Source organism: Emydura macquarii, unplaced genomic scaffold (assembly GCF_026122565.2).
Source record: "Emydura macquarii macquarii isolate MOO-44397 ecotype Brisbane River unplaced genomic scaffold, CSIRO-AGI_Emac_v2 contig_1483, whole genome shotgun sequence".
In the NCBI taxonomy this organism is placed as follows: Eukaryota; Metazoa; Chordata; order Testudines; family Chelidae; genus Emydura; species Emydura macquarii.
This window is the reverse complement of record NW_027131620.1, coordinates 10,988,343-11,006,104: the sequence shown is the minus strand read 5'-3', so window position 1 is coordinate 11,006,104 and position 17,762 is coordinate 10,988,343. Positions and strand designations below refer to the sequence as shown.

The 17,762-nt window shown below is 41.4% G+C and overlaps 1 long non-coding RNA gene across 1 annotated transcript in view; it reads left to right on the top strand.

The window, feature by feature from the left end:
• The first annotated feature begins 5,695 nt into the window (after positions 1–5,695).
• LOC137157349 (uncharacterized) overlaps positions 5,696–17,762 on the top strand; it is a 45,641-nt gene continuing 33,574 nt past the window's right edge. Inside the window, exon 1 of the long non-coding RNA XR_010921083.1 lies at positions 5,696–5,771. This is a non-coding gene — a long non-coding RNA (uncharacterized lncRNA). The remainder of the gene's footprint in view (positions 5,772–17,762) is intronic.

The following is a 17,762-nucleotide window of genomic DNA, read 5'->3' as shown; positions in this document are numbered from 1 at the left end:
CTGACCCAAGCAGCTTTATGTTATATCTGATTAATCAGATCATTATACTCTATACACTTAATGATAAATGCTTGCAAATACCTTGAATGTGAAACTGGATATCTGACTTCCAGTATTAGCCCCATTTTATAGATTGGGGGGGAGGAACTGAGACATGGAGAAGTTTGGCTAAAGTGATTAAGTGACAAAAGAAGTCTGTGGCAGGACTGGGAACAGAACCCTCAACGTCCAGAGTCACAGTGTGGTGGTGCTTTAATCATGAAGCTTTCCTTTTGCAGAAATTGGAATATGTTCATAAAAAATCTTGGAAGCAAATATTCACACATTCCCATAGGTCCTCAGCACTCAGCTAGGATTAATGTATAGCATAGGATTTGGTATGGAATTGTGAGTGAAAGATGACCACACTGGACTTGGGTGACTGCATTCTAACAGCTCAAACTAGAAGGCAAATAAGAACCCAAAATGCATTTTTTACAAAGAAAAGTTCTTTTTTTTTTTTTTTTTTGCGGGGAGGGAAGGTGGCGGAGGGCTGATTCATGAAATTTGCCAACCCCACGTATTGAATCTTTTTTTTCTTCCCTCTCAGAGGGAAGCCAACCAATTGAAGTACAGGCTCCTGGAAAATATGCTTAAACTAATTGTACAGTAGTTCCTTGAGGCTCCAAAGTAGAGGGGGGACCCACTTTGCTAGGTACAAACACAGAGTAAGGATGTCGTCTGCCCTAAAGACTTTACGCTCTAAGTAGACGTGGCAGATGATAGCTGGCAAAGGTGAACTGCTTGAAAGGTCTCTGATATTTTTTTGGGGGGGAGAGGAGGGAAGGTGTGTGTGGGGGGAGGTTGGAATGCCTTTCAATTACATGGATTTTTTTAAAAGATTTTCCATTTCTGTGAAAACTTTGGATATTTTGAAAACTTTGAAACAACCTTCCCCCCCACCCCCCGTTTTATTCTAGTTGGTTGGGGGGACAATCCTACTTTCTCTCATTATTTCACTATGCCTCCCCCTAATACACAGAAGGGGAAAAGTGTGGTGGCTTTCCCCACTTTCCAGTGCAAAAAGAGGGAGGGGAAAGAAGGAAGCACCCCCCACCTCCCATGTTATTTTTTTCTTTTCAAAATCTTTCACAAAATATAGTATCCTTCTCCTACCTTCTTTTTTCTGATCATCTGTAGTAGGATGGGAAACAGAAACTTCCCAAAATGAAATGATTTGTCTTGGGTCATCCAGCCGATCGTTAGCAGAGCTGAGAAAAGAACATATGTCTGTCCCAGTTTCTGTTCAAAGTACAGGGCATTACAGTTTAATTTTTTTCTGCAGAACTGCACTTTCAGCTTACTACATCAGGATACTTTAGATTAGCTTCCAGACAATAGAATCTTGCTTTTTATTAATGCACAAAACCAGGCTCTGAAATAATTGCCCCCTGGGATCGGAAATAAGGATGTTTCCATTTATTCCTGTGTGCATTCAAGCAAAACCAGCCAATTGTCTAGGGGACTGACTAGTGTTCTATTTATATGTCAGAATATTAGGAAAATTGAGTTTCCATTAACTTAATGCCTTAGCTGTACTGTATATTTCAGATATTACATTATTTGAGGCTCAATTATCAAATAAGCAGTCCCCATGATATGATAGAAGCGAACATTGTTCTTGTACTACATTTACTCAACAGAATGGCTAAACTGTGTGACCTGAAGTTCTCTGTCATCCAAAATTATTAGTCCACTGAACTACTGTAAAGTTTTCCCTAACTTTTATGAAAAGCTTGACTCTGCTAAACAACGCTGTCAGAACAGTTAACAAAATACCCTAGAGAATAGCTGACATTCAAACTTCCTCAGAATTTCTCCTGCTGTGGGCACTATATAATATGAATACTCAGAGCTGTTTGAAAAATAGGATTTCCTGTTCCATGGGAAATCCTGAGATTATAAAATTTTATTTCAGCCCAAATCAGGATGAAAATTAGAAATCACAGAATTTTTCACAAAGAAATACTTCAGAAAATTATTTTGACTTTATCAAAAAAGGCAAAACATTTCATTTTGATTTAATTTAAAAATTATAACTATCAAAATGAAATATTTTGACCTTACTGAAATGACCTGGTTTGATAATTTCCCATTGGAAAGTGTGAAGAAAGGATACTTTTCCCACTAAATGCTTTGATTTGGTTAAATCAGCATTTTCTGATTGAGAGAAACATTAGAGCTGGTTGAAACATTTCTGACATTCTCAGCCAGCACCAGCTGCAGGCAAGGACATAGGGAGCAAATCAGGACCTTCCAGCTCCATCTTCAAGATTCAACATGAACAGCCAGCCCAGCTGTCTTCCTTTATCTGCAGCAGCTGGGAGGAGCTCTGACATTTGATGTTAAAGCCCCTAACTCCTGGAGTCATGTGATTATATGAGAATCCAAGCTTTCATTAAAATAAAAAGTTTCTAGCCCTCTGGATTGCAGAGAAAATAATTCCAGAGGGGTAGCCATGTTAGTCTGTATATAGCAAAAACAATGAGAGTTCTGTGGCACTTTAAAGACTAACATTTAATTTTTGTAGGCATAAGCTTTCGTGGGACTCAGCTCACTTCGTCAGATGCAGAGGTAGAAATGAGAAAATAATGAAAATGTGACTCATAAAAACGAGAAGGCAAATAAAAAGAACCCTAAATGCATTAGTTTAAAAACCAAAACCTACCTTTTTAAGCCCAGTCTCGTGTTCGGAAACTTGGAATCTGCCTCTTTCCCCTTCACTTGCTGTACTGCCATTTGTGGTTGGTCCTTCTTCATTCTATCCTTTTTCCACTGCAACACTTAGGCTTCCCAAACTCACACGCTTGCTCACCATCTCTCCAGCTTCTTCACTTTCCTTTCACAACTCTCCTCTCTTACTCAAGCAATCCCTCAAGCTGCCCTAAGATTTTTGTAGCAGAAATAAAACAAATATTTACATGATTATTTGTAAGTAGGACTGACTTTCCCTCTGTTGCAACCCTTTCCTTTTTCTGAGTGGTATGTTTTGAGAGTGTAAATTATTTTGGTGGTGATCTTCCACCTCCTGTGTCTGTTCACAGACTAACGCAAGGGGGCCTGGACCCTGAGTCTGGCCTTTGGGCGCCACTACGATAGAAAGAAACATTCTACAGCAATAATCCAAAATGTTACCTTACAGTAGTGGTACTGCAATGACTGGGGCAAGTTTTGTCAAGTACTTCCTTGATTTTTTTTAATAAGGGATAGGTAATGTCTCAGAACTTCTGTCAGTTCTTTAAAGAACGGCAGGAGAGCGGGGACAATAATACTCTCATCTCACAAAACTCCCAACTCCTTCAGGCATGTTTGCTTTTCAATAACTCAAAGTCACCATAAGGGGCAAAACCCAGAGAACATTTTGGTGAGTCGTTTGTGGACCCTTTGGAAATCTGCCCCTAAGCATGATGGTAGCTGTTGCGTCTGCAGATCTGCATTTGTTCATGCAAACAGGACTTTGCTCATAAACAACGGGTATAATAGGTGCAATGGGTCTGGATGTATTTTGCATTCTGCAGTTTGTACCTCATGAGTCCTACAGAAGCATTGTTAATGATGACTGGCTGTTGTTGTTGCTGCCACTATTATTTAATGACATATTATCACATGTACAAGTGCAAATGACCATCTCTCTGGAAATAACCTTGGGCCAATGCTGGAACGGTATTACTAAGTTGATACTTGCTGTGGGGTCTATCCTGTATCATCTGTTTTCTTTGGTTCCCTCCCTCTTTCATTTTCACTTCCATATAGATAAATAAATTTAGTTTAAGGTTCAGATGTCAAGACGCATTCATTGGATGTACTTACATTTCTTCCAAGGATGTTACAGTTGGTTCCCATGTGCTTCTATTGTGTATGTTCTTAGCCACAAAAATCCCATTTTTCCTTCCCATTGGCAAACGCCCCTCCTTGCTGAGTTCTGGGGAAGGTTCCGTCTGTAGGCTATCCCATGTCACATACTCTAAAATATCTCATCTGATCAACAACACCCTTACTCGTAATCTTAAATCTAACCCACATACCATATACGTACCGTACTAATCTAGTAAGCAATGTGGACATTTCTGTTTACCAATACAGAGGCATGTTTTGAGTTGCATGAAAAATAAAACCCCAGAAAGAACTTGGCTATTTCTGGGAAGTTTTAGAGCCCATATTTTCATAGTATTTTTAATTTTGTTGCAGGCAGCATAGGAGCAGGGGAATAATTGCAGTACAGTTTTTGGTGTATATTTGTTATAAAAAGAGTACTTTTAGACACGCCAATAATACAAATGCCCTGCTCTTATATATAGCACTTTTCATCGGTAGATCTCAAAGCACTTTAGAAAGGAAGTTAGTATCATTATCTTCTTTCACAGACAGGGAAACTGAGGGGAAGGGACTTGCCCAAGCTCACCAAACAGGTTAGTGGTAGCTCCAGGAAAAAGAACCCAGGATGCCTGTGTCTCAGTCTAGTGCTCTATCCACTAGACCACACTGTTCTGAAGAAAAACATGCAGTGCAAGAAAAGCATGCGATGGAAAATTGCTTTATTAAGCATATCGTTGCTATCTGTGCAATGCTATTATTTTGCCCTTGTCCTAATGCTTTGAGTTATTCAGAGGTGATACCATTATTTCTCATAACAATAAGCTGCAGCAAGAGCATTTGAGAAAATATATCCTACGCCTAACTGCAATATCAATATTCTAACAGAACACAAGAATTAGGAACAATGAGGCTATTACTGCAACTCCTTCAATCTCTTTCACGTTTGATCTTCCCCTTTCTCCAGGAGAGGTTGGGCACAGCTTATCATCAACTGGAATACAGTGATCTCAGATGAGATTGGGGCTCCTCTGTACTAACAAACAGTAAGAGACAGTCCCTGCCTCAAAGAGCTTACAATCTACATAGACCAAGAACTGGTCAGTGATGGAAGCAGGGTGGTTTAGTGGTTAGAGCAGGAGGCTATGTCCTACATTTTCAGGAGTGACTGGTGATTCTGGATGGCTGAGATGTTGGGCACCCAACTTGAGATCCTTTAAAAGGGCCCAATTTCCATAAAGTGCTGAGCATTCACCCTCTGAAGATAATACCTTTTTCAGATGTCTGAAGTTGGGCACCCAAAACTCCAGCCCCCTACAGGGCTTAAGCACATGCTTAGGTGTTTTCCTGCATCAGGGCCATAATGGGAAAAGTTCTCAAGCCCTTTTTTTAAGTAGAACTCCAAGTCAGAGGCCCCAGTTATAACATTGTTGAGTGTTGTAGTGTAGATGAGACCTGGCCATGTCCTGATAACAGGTGTAAACCTTTGGGCTGTCCAGAATTTTAACATGGTTATGGAGATACAAATAAGTCCTATAACATTGCATCTTTTAATGATGTGATAACTGGGCACCCTGCCTTAATTAGCAATGTAACATCAATAGGTCATTAATTATAGGTATTTTCTTGCTACACAGCAGAATTTATTGTTTCTCTAATAGTTACATCACATCTGCTCTTCCTAAATGGTCTTACTAAACCTGAGGTCAGGAATTAGCCTTTTATACCTTCCCAGCAGTGGTGGGTGTGGTCAGCTGTGATCTGATGTAAGGACTTTAATTCTACCTCAGACACTCCCCTATATAAATGAGAAGTCAAGCAACAGCTGTTCTTGAGGGTAGGTTTCCTATTCACCTACAATCATAAGCTCAGCTTCCCTCAGGTCTTGCTGTACTACCAGTGTTAGTCTCTTGGCTGAGGTAAGGAAGTGGCCTATATATTCCAGTTTGTCATTGAATCAGGATGTAGCCATCCAATGATATATGTAAGACTCCCTATATGCCATGCATTGCAATTCTGTACCCCTTAGTCCAGAGTTCTGTGAAGTCAGGAATTTCTGTGCTGTAGAGAGGTTACATTGCATATATAGGTATAGTTATTGTTCTGAAGGCTTTGGGTAATGCTGCTGCAGAAAAAAATTGCATGCTTCCAACTAAAACCTAGTGTCTGATAATTAAGGCCTGAAATACTGCTTTATATCTTTTAATAAAACATAGCTAACTGGTGCAATCCTCCTACTGCTCTGGTATACAAACTACTGCACACAATGTTTGTTGATAATTCTCTCTTTGCTTATCTGGAGTAGGATGTAAACAATGTCAAGTTTGCACAGCTCCTACTGGCACTATGAGAAAGAGGCAGTTCCTTAAAGACGAGGGGGGGCTTCTATTTTGAACTCTGGCTGTGGTACTGTTTGGGATCCACACTGGAAAAGAGTGGTTCTGCTTAAATTAGGTGGTGAACTTATTGTGGCTTATGCTAATATTCTTGAAGCAAGAATGGTCTCAGCCTGATATTTCTGAAGAACTTGGAAGATCAAAACAAATGTTAAAGTCATAGGTTAAATGCAATATAAATGTAATGCTGAGAAGTTAAGTCCTCCATTCTGTTTTGAGAGTGAGGGGTATAAGCTGATATACCCTATAATAGCTTTCCTCACCTTTTGAAACAGACAAGCTACTAGGTACAAAGATTTGGCTGAGGGTTAAAAGTCTGTTGAACTGATTACTAAGCTTCTGTGTCCCATGAGTTTTACTGGTGTCTCGCAAGATGTTAGCAAAAAAGGTGAGCTTAAAATTTGGATGTGGGCTCAAACTGCCCCAATTTAAGGATGATCTGAGCTGAAAGTTTGCTTCAGTTCTGCATCCCAATTCAAAATCTTATCCCTCACATCCCTGTCAATGTGCATCAGCCCAGTGTATTTGGTTGGCCATGCTTAGGCACTGCCTCATTGCTGACTCAGATGGACAGGGGCCACCTACTGAATCACCCACACCATTTCCTCTAGCACCTGGGTTCTCCTTGGAGGTCTCCCATCCATGTACCAAGCAGGCCTGAGCTTGTGAGATCTGACAAGATCGGAGCTCGGGGCAATTTGGCCCCAGGCCATAATTTTACATAACTCCTAAAATTGCATAACATTTATTTTATAAGAAGAAAAAACTGATGTCTTACTTTTGTACATTAGGATGAAGAAAGTAGGTGAAAGAGCCTTTCATAATGATATATTGAAACCTCAGCTCTTCCAAAGAGGATCTCTCTCAACAATTTGATGCTTTTTCAAAGGGGATTTTGCTGCATCTGGCTAATGTTGGAAGGAAGGACTTAAATTTGGGACTCTGATGTGGCATGTATGGATTAAAAAGCACCCAGCAGCAGCAGCAAAAGAATAACAAGGGCAAGCATCCCTTTTGAAAGTCTGCACGTTTCCATTTTCTAAATGTCTTCTATCTACATGAAGGGAAACCACTTCTTTGCAGTTAGGATCATGACATGGGATAATCTCCCTGAGCTGTAAAGCATACTCTGGCTTAATAGTACCAAGTCAAAAAAGAAAGCATTCATATTTTCCCTTAATCACAAAGAGTGAAACTACACTAATGCAGATGTCAGCATGCAGCTTCTGTGCTTCTAAAACCAACATACACCCTACTTAGACTGTAAACTCTTTGGAGCTGGGACAACATTTTTGTTTTGTGTTTGTACAGTGCCTAGCACAATGGGGTCCTGGTCCATGACTTGGACTCCTAGGTGCTACTACAATACAAATAATATTTGGAGGGCTGGAACATTGCCAGGTCTTGGGCTGGCATAGAGGTGCATCTCAGGCACAGGCTACAGTGGACACTGGTTTGATAGTCTTTGTTCTATTTATTTGGGCCCCGTGCATATAGCATTCTGCTGCAGGCTCTAGTGTTGTGGAAATGCATTTAGTAAATACGTGGCTATGAGCAAAATGGTCATCGAAAACCACAAAGCCAACCTGGAACTGAGCCTGGGCTCTGAAAGTTGGTGGGTGTGGCCTACTGCAGTCCACATCTCCATGGAACCAGTCAATCTTCTTCCCTGTAGCTGCTCCACCCAGAAACAAATCCAAGAAACCCTCCTCTTTTTTTAGAGAGAGTCCCATAACAAAACTTGGATCTAAACACTCTCAGACTTTGATGGTGTTCAGATACAACTGTGGCCTGCCTGGCTCATGCTCACTTCCCCCAGAGGCTTGTAGTGGATGGTGGATGAACATAGAGATGGGACTTGTAGGGTAGAGGTTGCAAGGAAGAAGGGAAAGAGGAGGTCTTCTGGTAGGGTTCATTTTGGCTAACCCTGCATGTCAAATGGTAGGCTTTGGTTCACTAAATCCTTTGTGGACCACTCCATTAAGGGCTCCTAGAAATGTGGTCTACTGCTCAACTGTGGGCTTGACGTTGATGGCCAAGCTATCTTGCTGTGTGATATAGTACGTGTTCTGAGGGTCAAGAGACGATTGTGTCTCTGGAGGACTGTGATTGAGAGAGAAATGTGTGTGGGTCTTGCAACATCTAGCTGCTTTAGGAGCTGCGGGATTTTGGTTCCTAAGTGCCTAAATCCTTTTTAAAAATGAGATTTAGGATCCCAAATCAATTAGGCATTGCAATGCTAAGCATAGCAACATCTAAATACCTTTAACAATTTGCCTCCCTTTGACTCAGTTCCACATCTGCTCAATGAGGATAACAGCTCTGCCCTATCTCATGGGCTGTAGTGAGGATAAATTCGTAGAATATTGTGATATGCTCAGATACTACAGTGATGAGGGCCAAATAAACACCATAGATAAAGGAAAGCTACCCAGGCAAGAAAGCGTTTCCTACTATAACATGACTTTACTGGCTTTCATTTGGAGCTTCCAAAATATGATTCAAAGTCATTTATAAACATGTGCAAAAGCACCTGGGCAAACTTGTCATGAACTCTTACCAGCCTTCCCTTATACCAGGATGCTGATTAAAAACAGACCACAACAAACCCAAAAAACAAACCAACCAAACAACACCTCTCTCCACCTCCTAGCCCCCAGAAAACTCACTTGTTGAAAGAAATACTTGCCTGGAAGAAGTGGATGACCTGAACTCTGAGCCTGCAGTAATGTGGCTTATTTTAATTTGCAGCCTTTTTTTTTTAACATTAATTTTTGCAGTATCTACATTTCCATCTTTGGAAAGGTATCTCCTTGTGGTTCAACAGGGCAGACTGCACCGCTGTTGACATGAGGATACAAGAAAAGCAGGCTCTTTAGTAGATTCTTCTCTTGTGGTTTCTGTATGCAGCTCCCTGAAACCTGAGACTGGCTTGGATTGGAGAGCTCTCAGGGTGCCACCAGACCTTTCCGGTCAGAAATGTGGAGCGTGCTTATTATATAATACATCAAAGTCTGGCTGTTGTGGAATATCTTCTCTCAGGAATTTAATAAACAGCAGCACAATAACAGGTCAAGCAAGGCAGGCTGTTTTATTCTTGCTGGGTGTGAGCACTGAGCCTGGATCTAAAGTGCCTCTGCCGAAAATCTCTTAGCGGTGCAAAATTTTGTGTTCTGTTCAGATTTCCAGTCTATAAACCAAATACATAGAAGATACTTGCAAAGCCAACTGGGGGAGTGGAGCCTGGCTATCTTCTGGACGCTGTAAATTGTGATTCCTATTTCAGTTGATAACTCAGGAATGAACAAATAATTATCATCAGGGTCTTTGGGGTAGGAATGTGAAAACTCAAAGTCAGGAACTAGCTGAAAAACGAAGAGCAACTCATCATCTTTCTCCATTCTCTTATTCATTGCCTGAATATATTTACTGAAATCTTTCTGGCTGGGGCAATGATGGCTGACTCCTCACAATGCCAGAAGCGAGGAAACAGTGTCAAGGAATCCAATTGGTTTTCCCTCTTCTGGCTTGAAGTCGTCTCCATCCTATACAGGGTTTACCGTTTCATTCAGTGGCTTTCAGCACCCCCCACTATAAAAATTGTCCCAGCGCCACTGACTTATACATGAGGGCTGAGGCCTGGACACTAGCTGTGATAACAGACATCTAGTGGTGGTTCTGCCAGTAGAGTAGCTGGGGAACTGTCCCACTTAAAAAGATGTGACAAATAAACTCACAGCAAAATACATTTGCCTTCATCCCAGGTTGGTGCACCGTTTCCAGGAGAGTTGTTCTTCCAGATGAAGGATTGGTATTAGATCAGCTGCTCCTTCGCCCCAGCTGGGGTTGGGAATTGGGTCCCAATTCAGCAGTAGCAGGACCTCTCTGAATAGTCTAGCAGCCACCGCAGAATGCTCAGGGCGAATTTCAGATGTGCTCCACAACTAGTGAACACATTGGCAGCGATGGTGAGCCAGGGAGCTGCTAAAACTTTGTCTAGAACTGCCACGGGGTTGAAGCCATTTGTATATGTCTGTTTACAGAGGCTATTCCTGCTTCCCTTGGCAGAGCCAATTTGGGGTAACATGACATTGCTGGCTGCCACTATCTGCTCCTTGAGGAGAGGGATTTCCAAGAGTGATGTAAAAATCATGCTGTACCTAGGATTAGGGGTTTATTCAGGCAGTAGTGTTAGTTACCTGCACCAAAGCCAATAGTCTCCATAAACCATTCTGCCATACTGGATTCATTTAGGGTGTTGGGAGGAGGCTCCCTGTCTCCTGAACTAACTCTTAAACCACACTCCCTTTTATTATCACAGGATAGCTTCTTTTAGCACAAAACATAAACTTGCACTCATTATTCTGAGTGCAATCATAGGCATTTGGACATTCCACCTTTTCTGCATCACAAATGCAGCCTCTACCTTACTTTTGGCACCTACATGGGTTGATTAAAGCACAATGGTGCGTCCCGCTTAATTTCCTCTATTTCTCAGTTCTATGTCCTTAGCAAAATGATGGGCTAGTCACTAAAAACGGAGTAGAATGGAAGGAACAAATCCGAATCTGATGCGTTATTCTTTCTTACTCTTCTGGTGCTAGTGAAATTGAGGGCATTGTAATCTCAGAGCCACAATGCTCCAACACTGTTTCTATCCTCCTCTGATTTTTATTTAGTGTCTTTGTTGGGAGACCCCTCCATATGTCCATAAGGCAGGTGTTCTGTCAACAGCCAGACTACTCTCCTTGAAGCACCAGTGGAGTTTCTCATGTGTAATGACTAGGAGCTCATTAACACAGGCCCTGAACAAAATCTGCAGAGACAGAGTGCAGGTTGCCTTGCACAGATTGGTCTGTGTGTGATTATTCCTCCCCCTCCCCCCAATCAAAACAGGCTCTCATTTCCGCATGATCTCCCTCTCCAGCTTTATCACTCAGGGCAGTCTGGATGGACACAGAGAAGAAAGAGAAAGCACAGAGGTTAGCACAAGGGGACTCTTCTTCCTTGCAAACTGTCCTTTGTACGGAGAGGCTGTGGCAAATGAAACAGAGTCTTCACAGTGTGAAGACATCGAATATATGAAAAGCTGCAATCTGCTATCATCTCCTTTCCCCCATAAGAGAGAGTCATTCATTTCAGGGGCTGGATCTTATAGTAATGGTTTCTCAAGGTCACTAAGTCAGCCCTTCATTTACACGATGGCTATGCTTACGCTGCAATTAATGGTGTGACTGCAGTCCAGGTAGGCATATCCCTGCCCAGCTTTCATTTAACTCATATGGGTAATGCAGATGGAGGCAAATAAGCGTCAGCATAGCATAGCCACCTGAATATGTACCCAGGCTTCCTGGATGGTTTGTACTTGAGTGGCCAGCTCATGCTGAAGCTTGTGCCACCATGTCTACACGACTGTTTTACTGGTGCTGCCCAAGCCACCTTTGATCTAGCTATGCCTATCCACGCTACAATCACACCTTCGCTTATAGTGTAGATGTACCCTGTATCGCCTGGCCCCAGAGTGCTTTCATGAGAGAGGTTTCCGGTGTTTGCATCACACACCAGTTTATGGAGCTGCACTAAGATAGCTAATTCAGCAGGAAATTATCCAGGCCTTAGAAATTCCTTCATCAGTAGGTGGGGAATATGGCAGTTGAGGTGTTCTGGACTTTGGGTTCTGGGTTGCATGGGTGATGAGGGAGATCTAATGGGATGCTTGCAAAATGCCCATTTTGTGTGTTGGGATCATTCTTATGCAAGAGAATTATTAGTGGCAGCACAAGGAAGCCAATGGCATTGGGCAGCCCAGACTGCAGAATGGACTTCTGTGCCTAGAGGTGAGTGAATAATTCCCACTGAAGAACTGATGGGAGGAGTTCATGAGTTTTCTGCTCATGGAATATGTGAGTAGATTGCAATTTCCTTAAATGTATTCAGTGCTGTCTTTTTGGACCTATTTACTCTATGGATTGATCACAAATATTCAAAACTTACAATGCGATTCTTGGCTTGATAAGTTGCATGGTGCTGTTTCCGCTTCCTGACTGGATAAGTGCGTGGTCACTTCAGACACATGTATTAGCTTAAAATTCATTCTCCGGTAATACACTTGCATCTTTGAAAATGACTATGTGCATATTTGTGCCAGTAAGCCTCTGTTTGCTTGCTTGGTCACAAATAGTGATATGAGCATCGCAAGAGTGAATTCATTTCCAAACTTAAACCAATATTTATATGCAATCTTTTACAAGTATTTGCCCGGCTCTAGTTGTGAATGTCTTTGCAAGTGATTAGTAGTCTGACCAGGTATGTATCGTGCCCATTTTATAGATGGGGAAAACTAAGGCAGAGAGCTAGTATCACTTGCCTAAGGCCATAGGAGGGAGGACAATTTGGAAATGGAGCTAAGATTTGGGAGTGCTGGCTCCCAGTCCTGTGATCAGGACATCAGTAGTTTGCAACATACTGTTTTTTGCTCATCTGTTGGGTTCTTTCAGCAATGATTGTAGTAGACTGGCATTTCTATAATGCTGACATAGCACTGGTTATTTTCTCAAGTCAACAAGATCCATATGGGGTGCTTTATTGAGTCTCTCAGTTCCAGTGTATCTCAGCAGTTGTTTGTGACTTCTCAGTAATGAGTCATTTTTGCAACAATAAGATAGTTACAAGTTTGATGTTTGTTATAAAACGCTTTGTATGAGCTAAGATGTGGCTAGCTCACATAATAAAGTATATGACAAACCTTTCCCACAAGCCTTTGCAATCAACCACACCCTAAATAAGCACTTCCTCAAATATCTATGACTAACATCTCCAGAAATGTGTGCAATTACCATGACTTGTGGTTCAAATCCACCCCCCAAAAACTGCCATAGTAAATGCAAATGGCCAATTAAACATGGGATTCATACACTTACTAGGGCTCCACATGCTATCGTGATAATTGTGTGTGCAAATGATGCACACGTAGCTCACAGATTTGCACATCCAATTCAGAACATTTGGGCTCATTCCTGAGATAGTCATAACATTCCTTCTCCTCCTTTGGTTTTGCTGTAACTGACAAAGCTGCCTGACTCAAGCAGTTCTGAGAAGCATTGCTGAAATCTGATGCTTAACATTTCACTGTGGATTTTTGGCTTCAAAGTGATTTTGTTATGTCCCCAGAGCCTGGTTAAATCCTTAGTTATAATGATTGCACACTGAAGGGTGCTGTTACATAGAAATGCTGTCCCATAATGGCTTCGTTGCTGTGGAAAATCCGATGTTGTTTGGTCATTCGCTATGAGTTCCCTAAGCCATCAAGACATTTGCCTCAAGGCTACAAACACAAAGCTACAGGCAAAACCCTCTGGACATAATGAGTGGGCATTTATGCAGAACTAAAAACTGGAACAGCTGAGCAGTAGATCTATGAATAGTAAGCATGTCTCTAAGCACAAAAGACATCATTCTGGAACAAGAGGTTTTATAATGGTTCTGACGTCTTGTATGTCAAGATCATGCTACGTTGTTGTAACTTTTTTATGTTTGTTTGTTTGAACCACATTCCTTAAGTAAGATTTAAGCAATTAAAGGGTATGAAGGAAAGCCTATGGCACTGTTAGAAACGAAAATTAGGCAATTGACATTTCTGGCATGATCCATGGTTTTCATCGTAATTGCTATCGAACAAACCTATTGCTTCTGTGCTGTAGGCAAGGATTTTTTTCAGGGGTTCTTTATACCCTAAAAGGATTGATTCTAATGTTAACTGAGAAGTGCCTTCTGATGGAAGGGAAAGGGTAGGATTAACCATAACCCATAAGGTCAGGGAGTCAGGCAATACAAAGGAGGGTAATCAAATTCGGAGTGACTGGGATCAACAGGGAGCTGGAGGAATTCAACACTGAGAAATGTAAGGCAATGGGGCTAGCCGAAAAATCATCCAAATGTACCTCTAATAGCATGGTAAGAGGTCTAGAAGTGGAAGGTGTATCCCGCTCTTAAGCCATTAACATAATGAAAAATGCAGCAGAGAAGGGCAGAGTGAAATAAAGAATCTGTAAAAGGAGCAAAGGGGGGTTGAGGACATGGGGGGAGAGAGTCCGGAGGGGGAGAAGAGATACATTTGCACCATATACTGTGTCTAGCAGCTACTCTTGCTAGTCTAGCCTTTGACAGCCTTTGGCTATCTCAAACACATGGGCTTGCTTTACTTTTAAAAACGGTGACCTGCCTTGGGGTTGGGGGAGGGGAGGGACAATTCTTGATGTGACTGCAAAACTTTTTTGAGTTGGGATAGATATTCCAATCCTTTCAAACTGATTCTGGCATTTCTAAAACCTCAGACACTGGGGTTTGCTCATCTCTACTACAGTGATCCTATCAACTCTGATGAGAAGAAGGCTGGCCCAGTTGTTAGGGGGCTACCCTAGGGCATAGAAGACCTGGGTTCAATTTCATTGTCCACCACAGATTTCCCGTGTGACCTTGACCAAATCAATTAAAACAATGAGAGTCTAAATACTTTTGAGGGGCTGGGTGTTAGTCTCTCTCTGCTTCAGTTCTCTGTCAAATGGGGACAACAGCGCTGCTTGATGATCACGGGGTGCTGTGAGGGTAAATATATTAAAGATTGTGAGGTACTCTGCTATGGCGGTGATGATGGGCCACAGAAGTACCTAAGATAAATAGACACAGGGACTCAAGAACTGCTTCTATTTAAAAAAGGCAGACATCCGATTTCCTGATCCAGCCTTTGTTTCCCCCTGCTTCTTTTACCAATGCACTGCTAGTGTTGTGAGCTCTCTCTGCCTGTGTAGAGGTTGAAATCCCGGGTCCTGGGTAGGGTGATCAAGGTGGCAAAACAGCTAGGGCTGGCCCTTCCTGGGATCCAGTGCTCAGACCACGTAACAGTTCTTCCTTCCCAGGGTGTATAGTGGCTGGCAGTGGAGTCACCTTACAGAGATTAATTACTGGAGCTGGTCGGAAAAACTTAGCTGGAACCATTTTCCATTGGAAAATGCAGTTTCAGTCAAACTCAAAGCTCTTTCTGAAATTATGTTAATTTTGGCAAAATTTCATTTTGGAGGGAAAAAATGGAAAATTATTTTCTTTTGGTGTTGAAGTTACTTTTCATTTCAAAAGCTTAATTTTGTGTTTATATTATGAAAGAAAGCTGGAATCTGAAACATTTTGTTTACCCCAGAAATAATTATTTCTGGAATTTTGCTTTGGAGAACTTTTATTTTTTTTTAGTTTCATTCTGATGTGCAAGTATGTCAAATTTCAAAATCCTTTATGAAATGGAATATTCATGCCCTGCCCAGTTCTACTAATTATACTAAGCGGCTGAAGAAACCTCCTCCGTAGAAGGCAGAAAAAGATAATTCATGCAGCCTCAGTCACTGGTCCCACTCTCCCTGCTCCTGGACAAGTGGGGCCCCAAACTAGCTGAGTGTGTGTGTGTGCTCACAGCTTCCCCGTTTTTACCACCCTCCTCCCAACATGTGTTGTTCTGCTCCATGGCTGTCTGGAGATGGGATTTACTCCATTATACGTAGTGACTGCATCTGCAAGCAAAGGCTTTTATTTTCACCTGGAAAGCGTGTTTTTCTTTCATGTACCACTGTGGGAATGCTCTTGTTTCTTTCCCAGGACTGAACTGTTGGCAGGGCGACTTCAATGGAAGGGCCTCGTCTTTGACATTCACTCCCCACCAGAGTCTGAGCTCTGCAATGTTCAGGATGAGGTGCAAGTCATATCCACTTAATCTGGCATTCGAGCTGGCAGGGGATTTGTTATTGGTTGGTTGAGAAGGGGGAGGGTGATTGGACTAGTAGGATACCTACTGACCAAGAGAAGGGGTGAAGGTTTAGCTGTTTGACCCAGAGAGATTTATTTTTTATTTTTGTATGGGCACCCAGATACTATGTGAAAATGGGGCATATGATAAACTACTTAAACGTGTCAGTAGTGACTTTTGTCTTTGTAAATCATATGATGAGTAGAAACAGAAGACTGGAAGTACCAAAGGTCACAAGTAGTGAGTCCTTCCTTCCTCCTCATCCCATCATAGCAGAAAATTGATCACATATATGTCCACCTGATCCTAATGGATAATTATTACTCATTTCCCAGAGGAAAGGGGAAATGAAAAACCCAAGGGCCTTAGCAAATACAGCTGGAGGAAAATTTCTTTGTCAAACACATGGATGGTATCAGTTCAGTCCTGTGCACATGAGCAAGAGTCACTGTGGTTCAGTTTCTAATCTCACTTAGGCCCTGGGATAGGTATCCAAATAACTGACTCCCTTTTCTTGTCCATTAATGTGGATCCTGACAGGAGTTGTCCCTAGCCTAGAACCTGACCATTCAACTGCTGGGAAGGGTAGTGGATTTAGGGCTTTCCCTTACAAAAGAACTTTAGCAAATGAAGATTTATCCTTTCTGCAAAATACATACCTTATCAAATATATAGTCCACAAACTGCGTAATAACAATGTAGCTTGAAGTACAATTGCAGGCTTATTTTCTTTGTGAATTGTGGTTGGGTTGCTGCAGTCTAGTGTTTACCAATGTAAGGAAATTACTAAAGACATGCTGGTATTTACATTATCTGTGGCTTTTGGGATATAGTCAAAAGAAAATTTATAGTAAAACCCTTTATTATGTGTCTCCCTACCAATTAGAATGAAACCCAAAGTTTATAGGACAAAAGTTGAGCAGATTTCCACTGCTACTTGGTCTTTTTCCCTTTTATAAGACTAAGAAAAAGACTTTTTCCACTCAATTTTTCAAGGAGTATAGGTGTACAATTGTAGAGGCAGAATGTTTGCAATTATGTATCTAATTTGCACACCTTCTTTGCTACCTAAGAGTCAAATCCTTATTCATGTTGAGTAAAAGCTTAATCTGCGAGAAGTCCCATGGGAATCTGCAGGACTTCTTGAGGAGTAAGGGCCTACTTATCTTATCAGGAGTAAGGGTGCCAGGATCTAGCCCACAATTACCATATTTGCCCATGAAGATCACAACTTCATGTGCAAATAATCAGTTTGGGTTACCTGTGCACCCAATTACTTGTTTTCATACACTTGTGGTTACTGTGCATGCAAATTGAGGGCCTGATCCAAAGCCAATAGAATAGGGCTTTGAACCAGGCCCTTGGTGCATAAATACTATGCAATTCCATGTTCATTTTGCATACGTACACTATACGCCTAAACAGAGCCGGACAAAATTTGTCAGTTCAACAACATGGAAGCATTTCATACGTTGGTGTTAGTTTCGCCAAATTGTTTCAGTTAAAAAAAAAAAAAAATCAATGTTTTTTGTTTTGATTTTTTGTTTGATTGAAACTACTTGGTCTCAAAATATCCTATGGTTTTCCATCAAATTAAACACATTAAGTGGTTAAAATTGAAACAAAATGGTTTTTGATTTGTGTCAAAACAATTTCATTTGACCCAAAATATATAAAATTCAATTGGTCAAATTTTGAAATGTCATGTTTGGTTTGATCCAAAA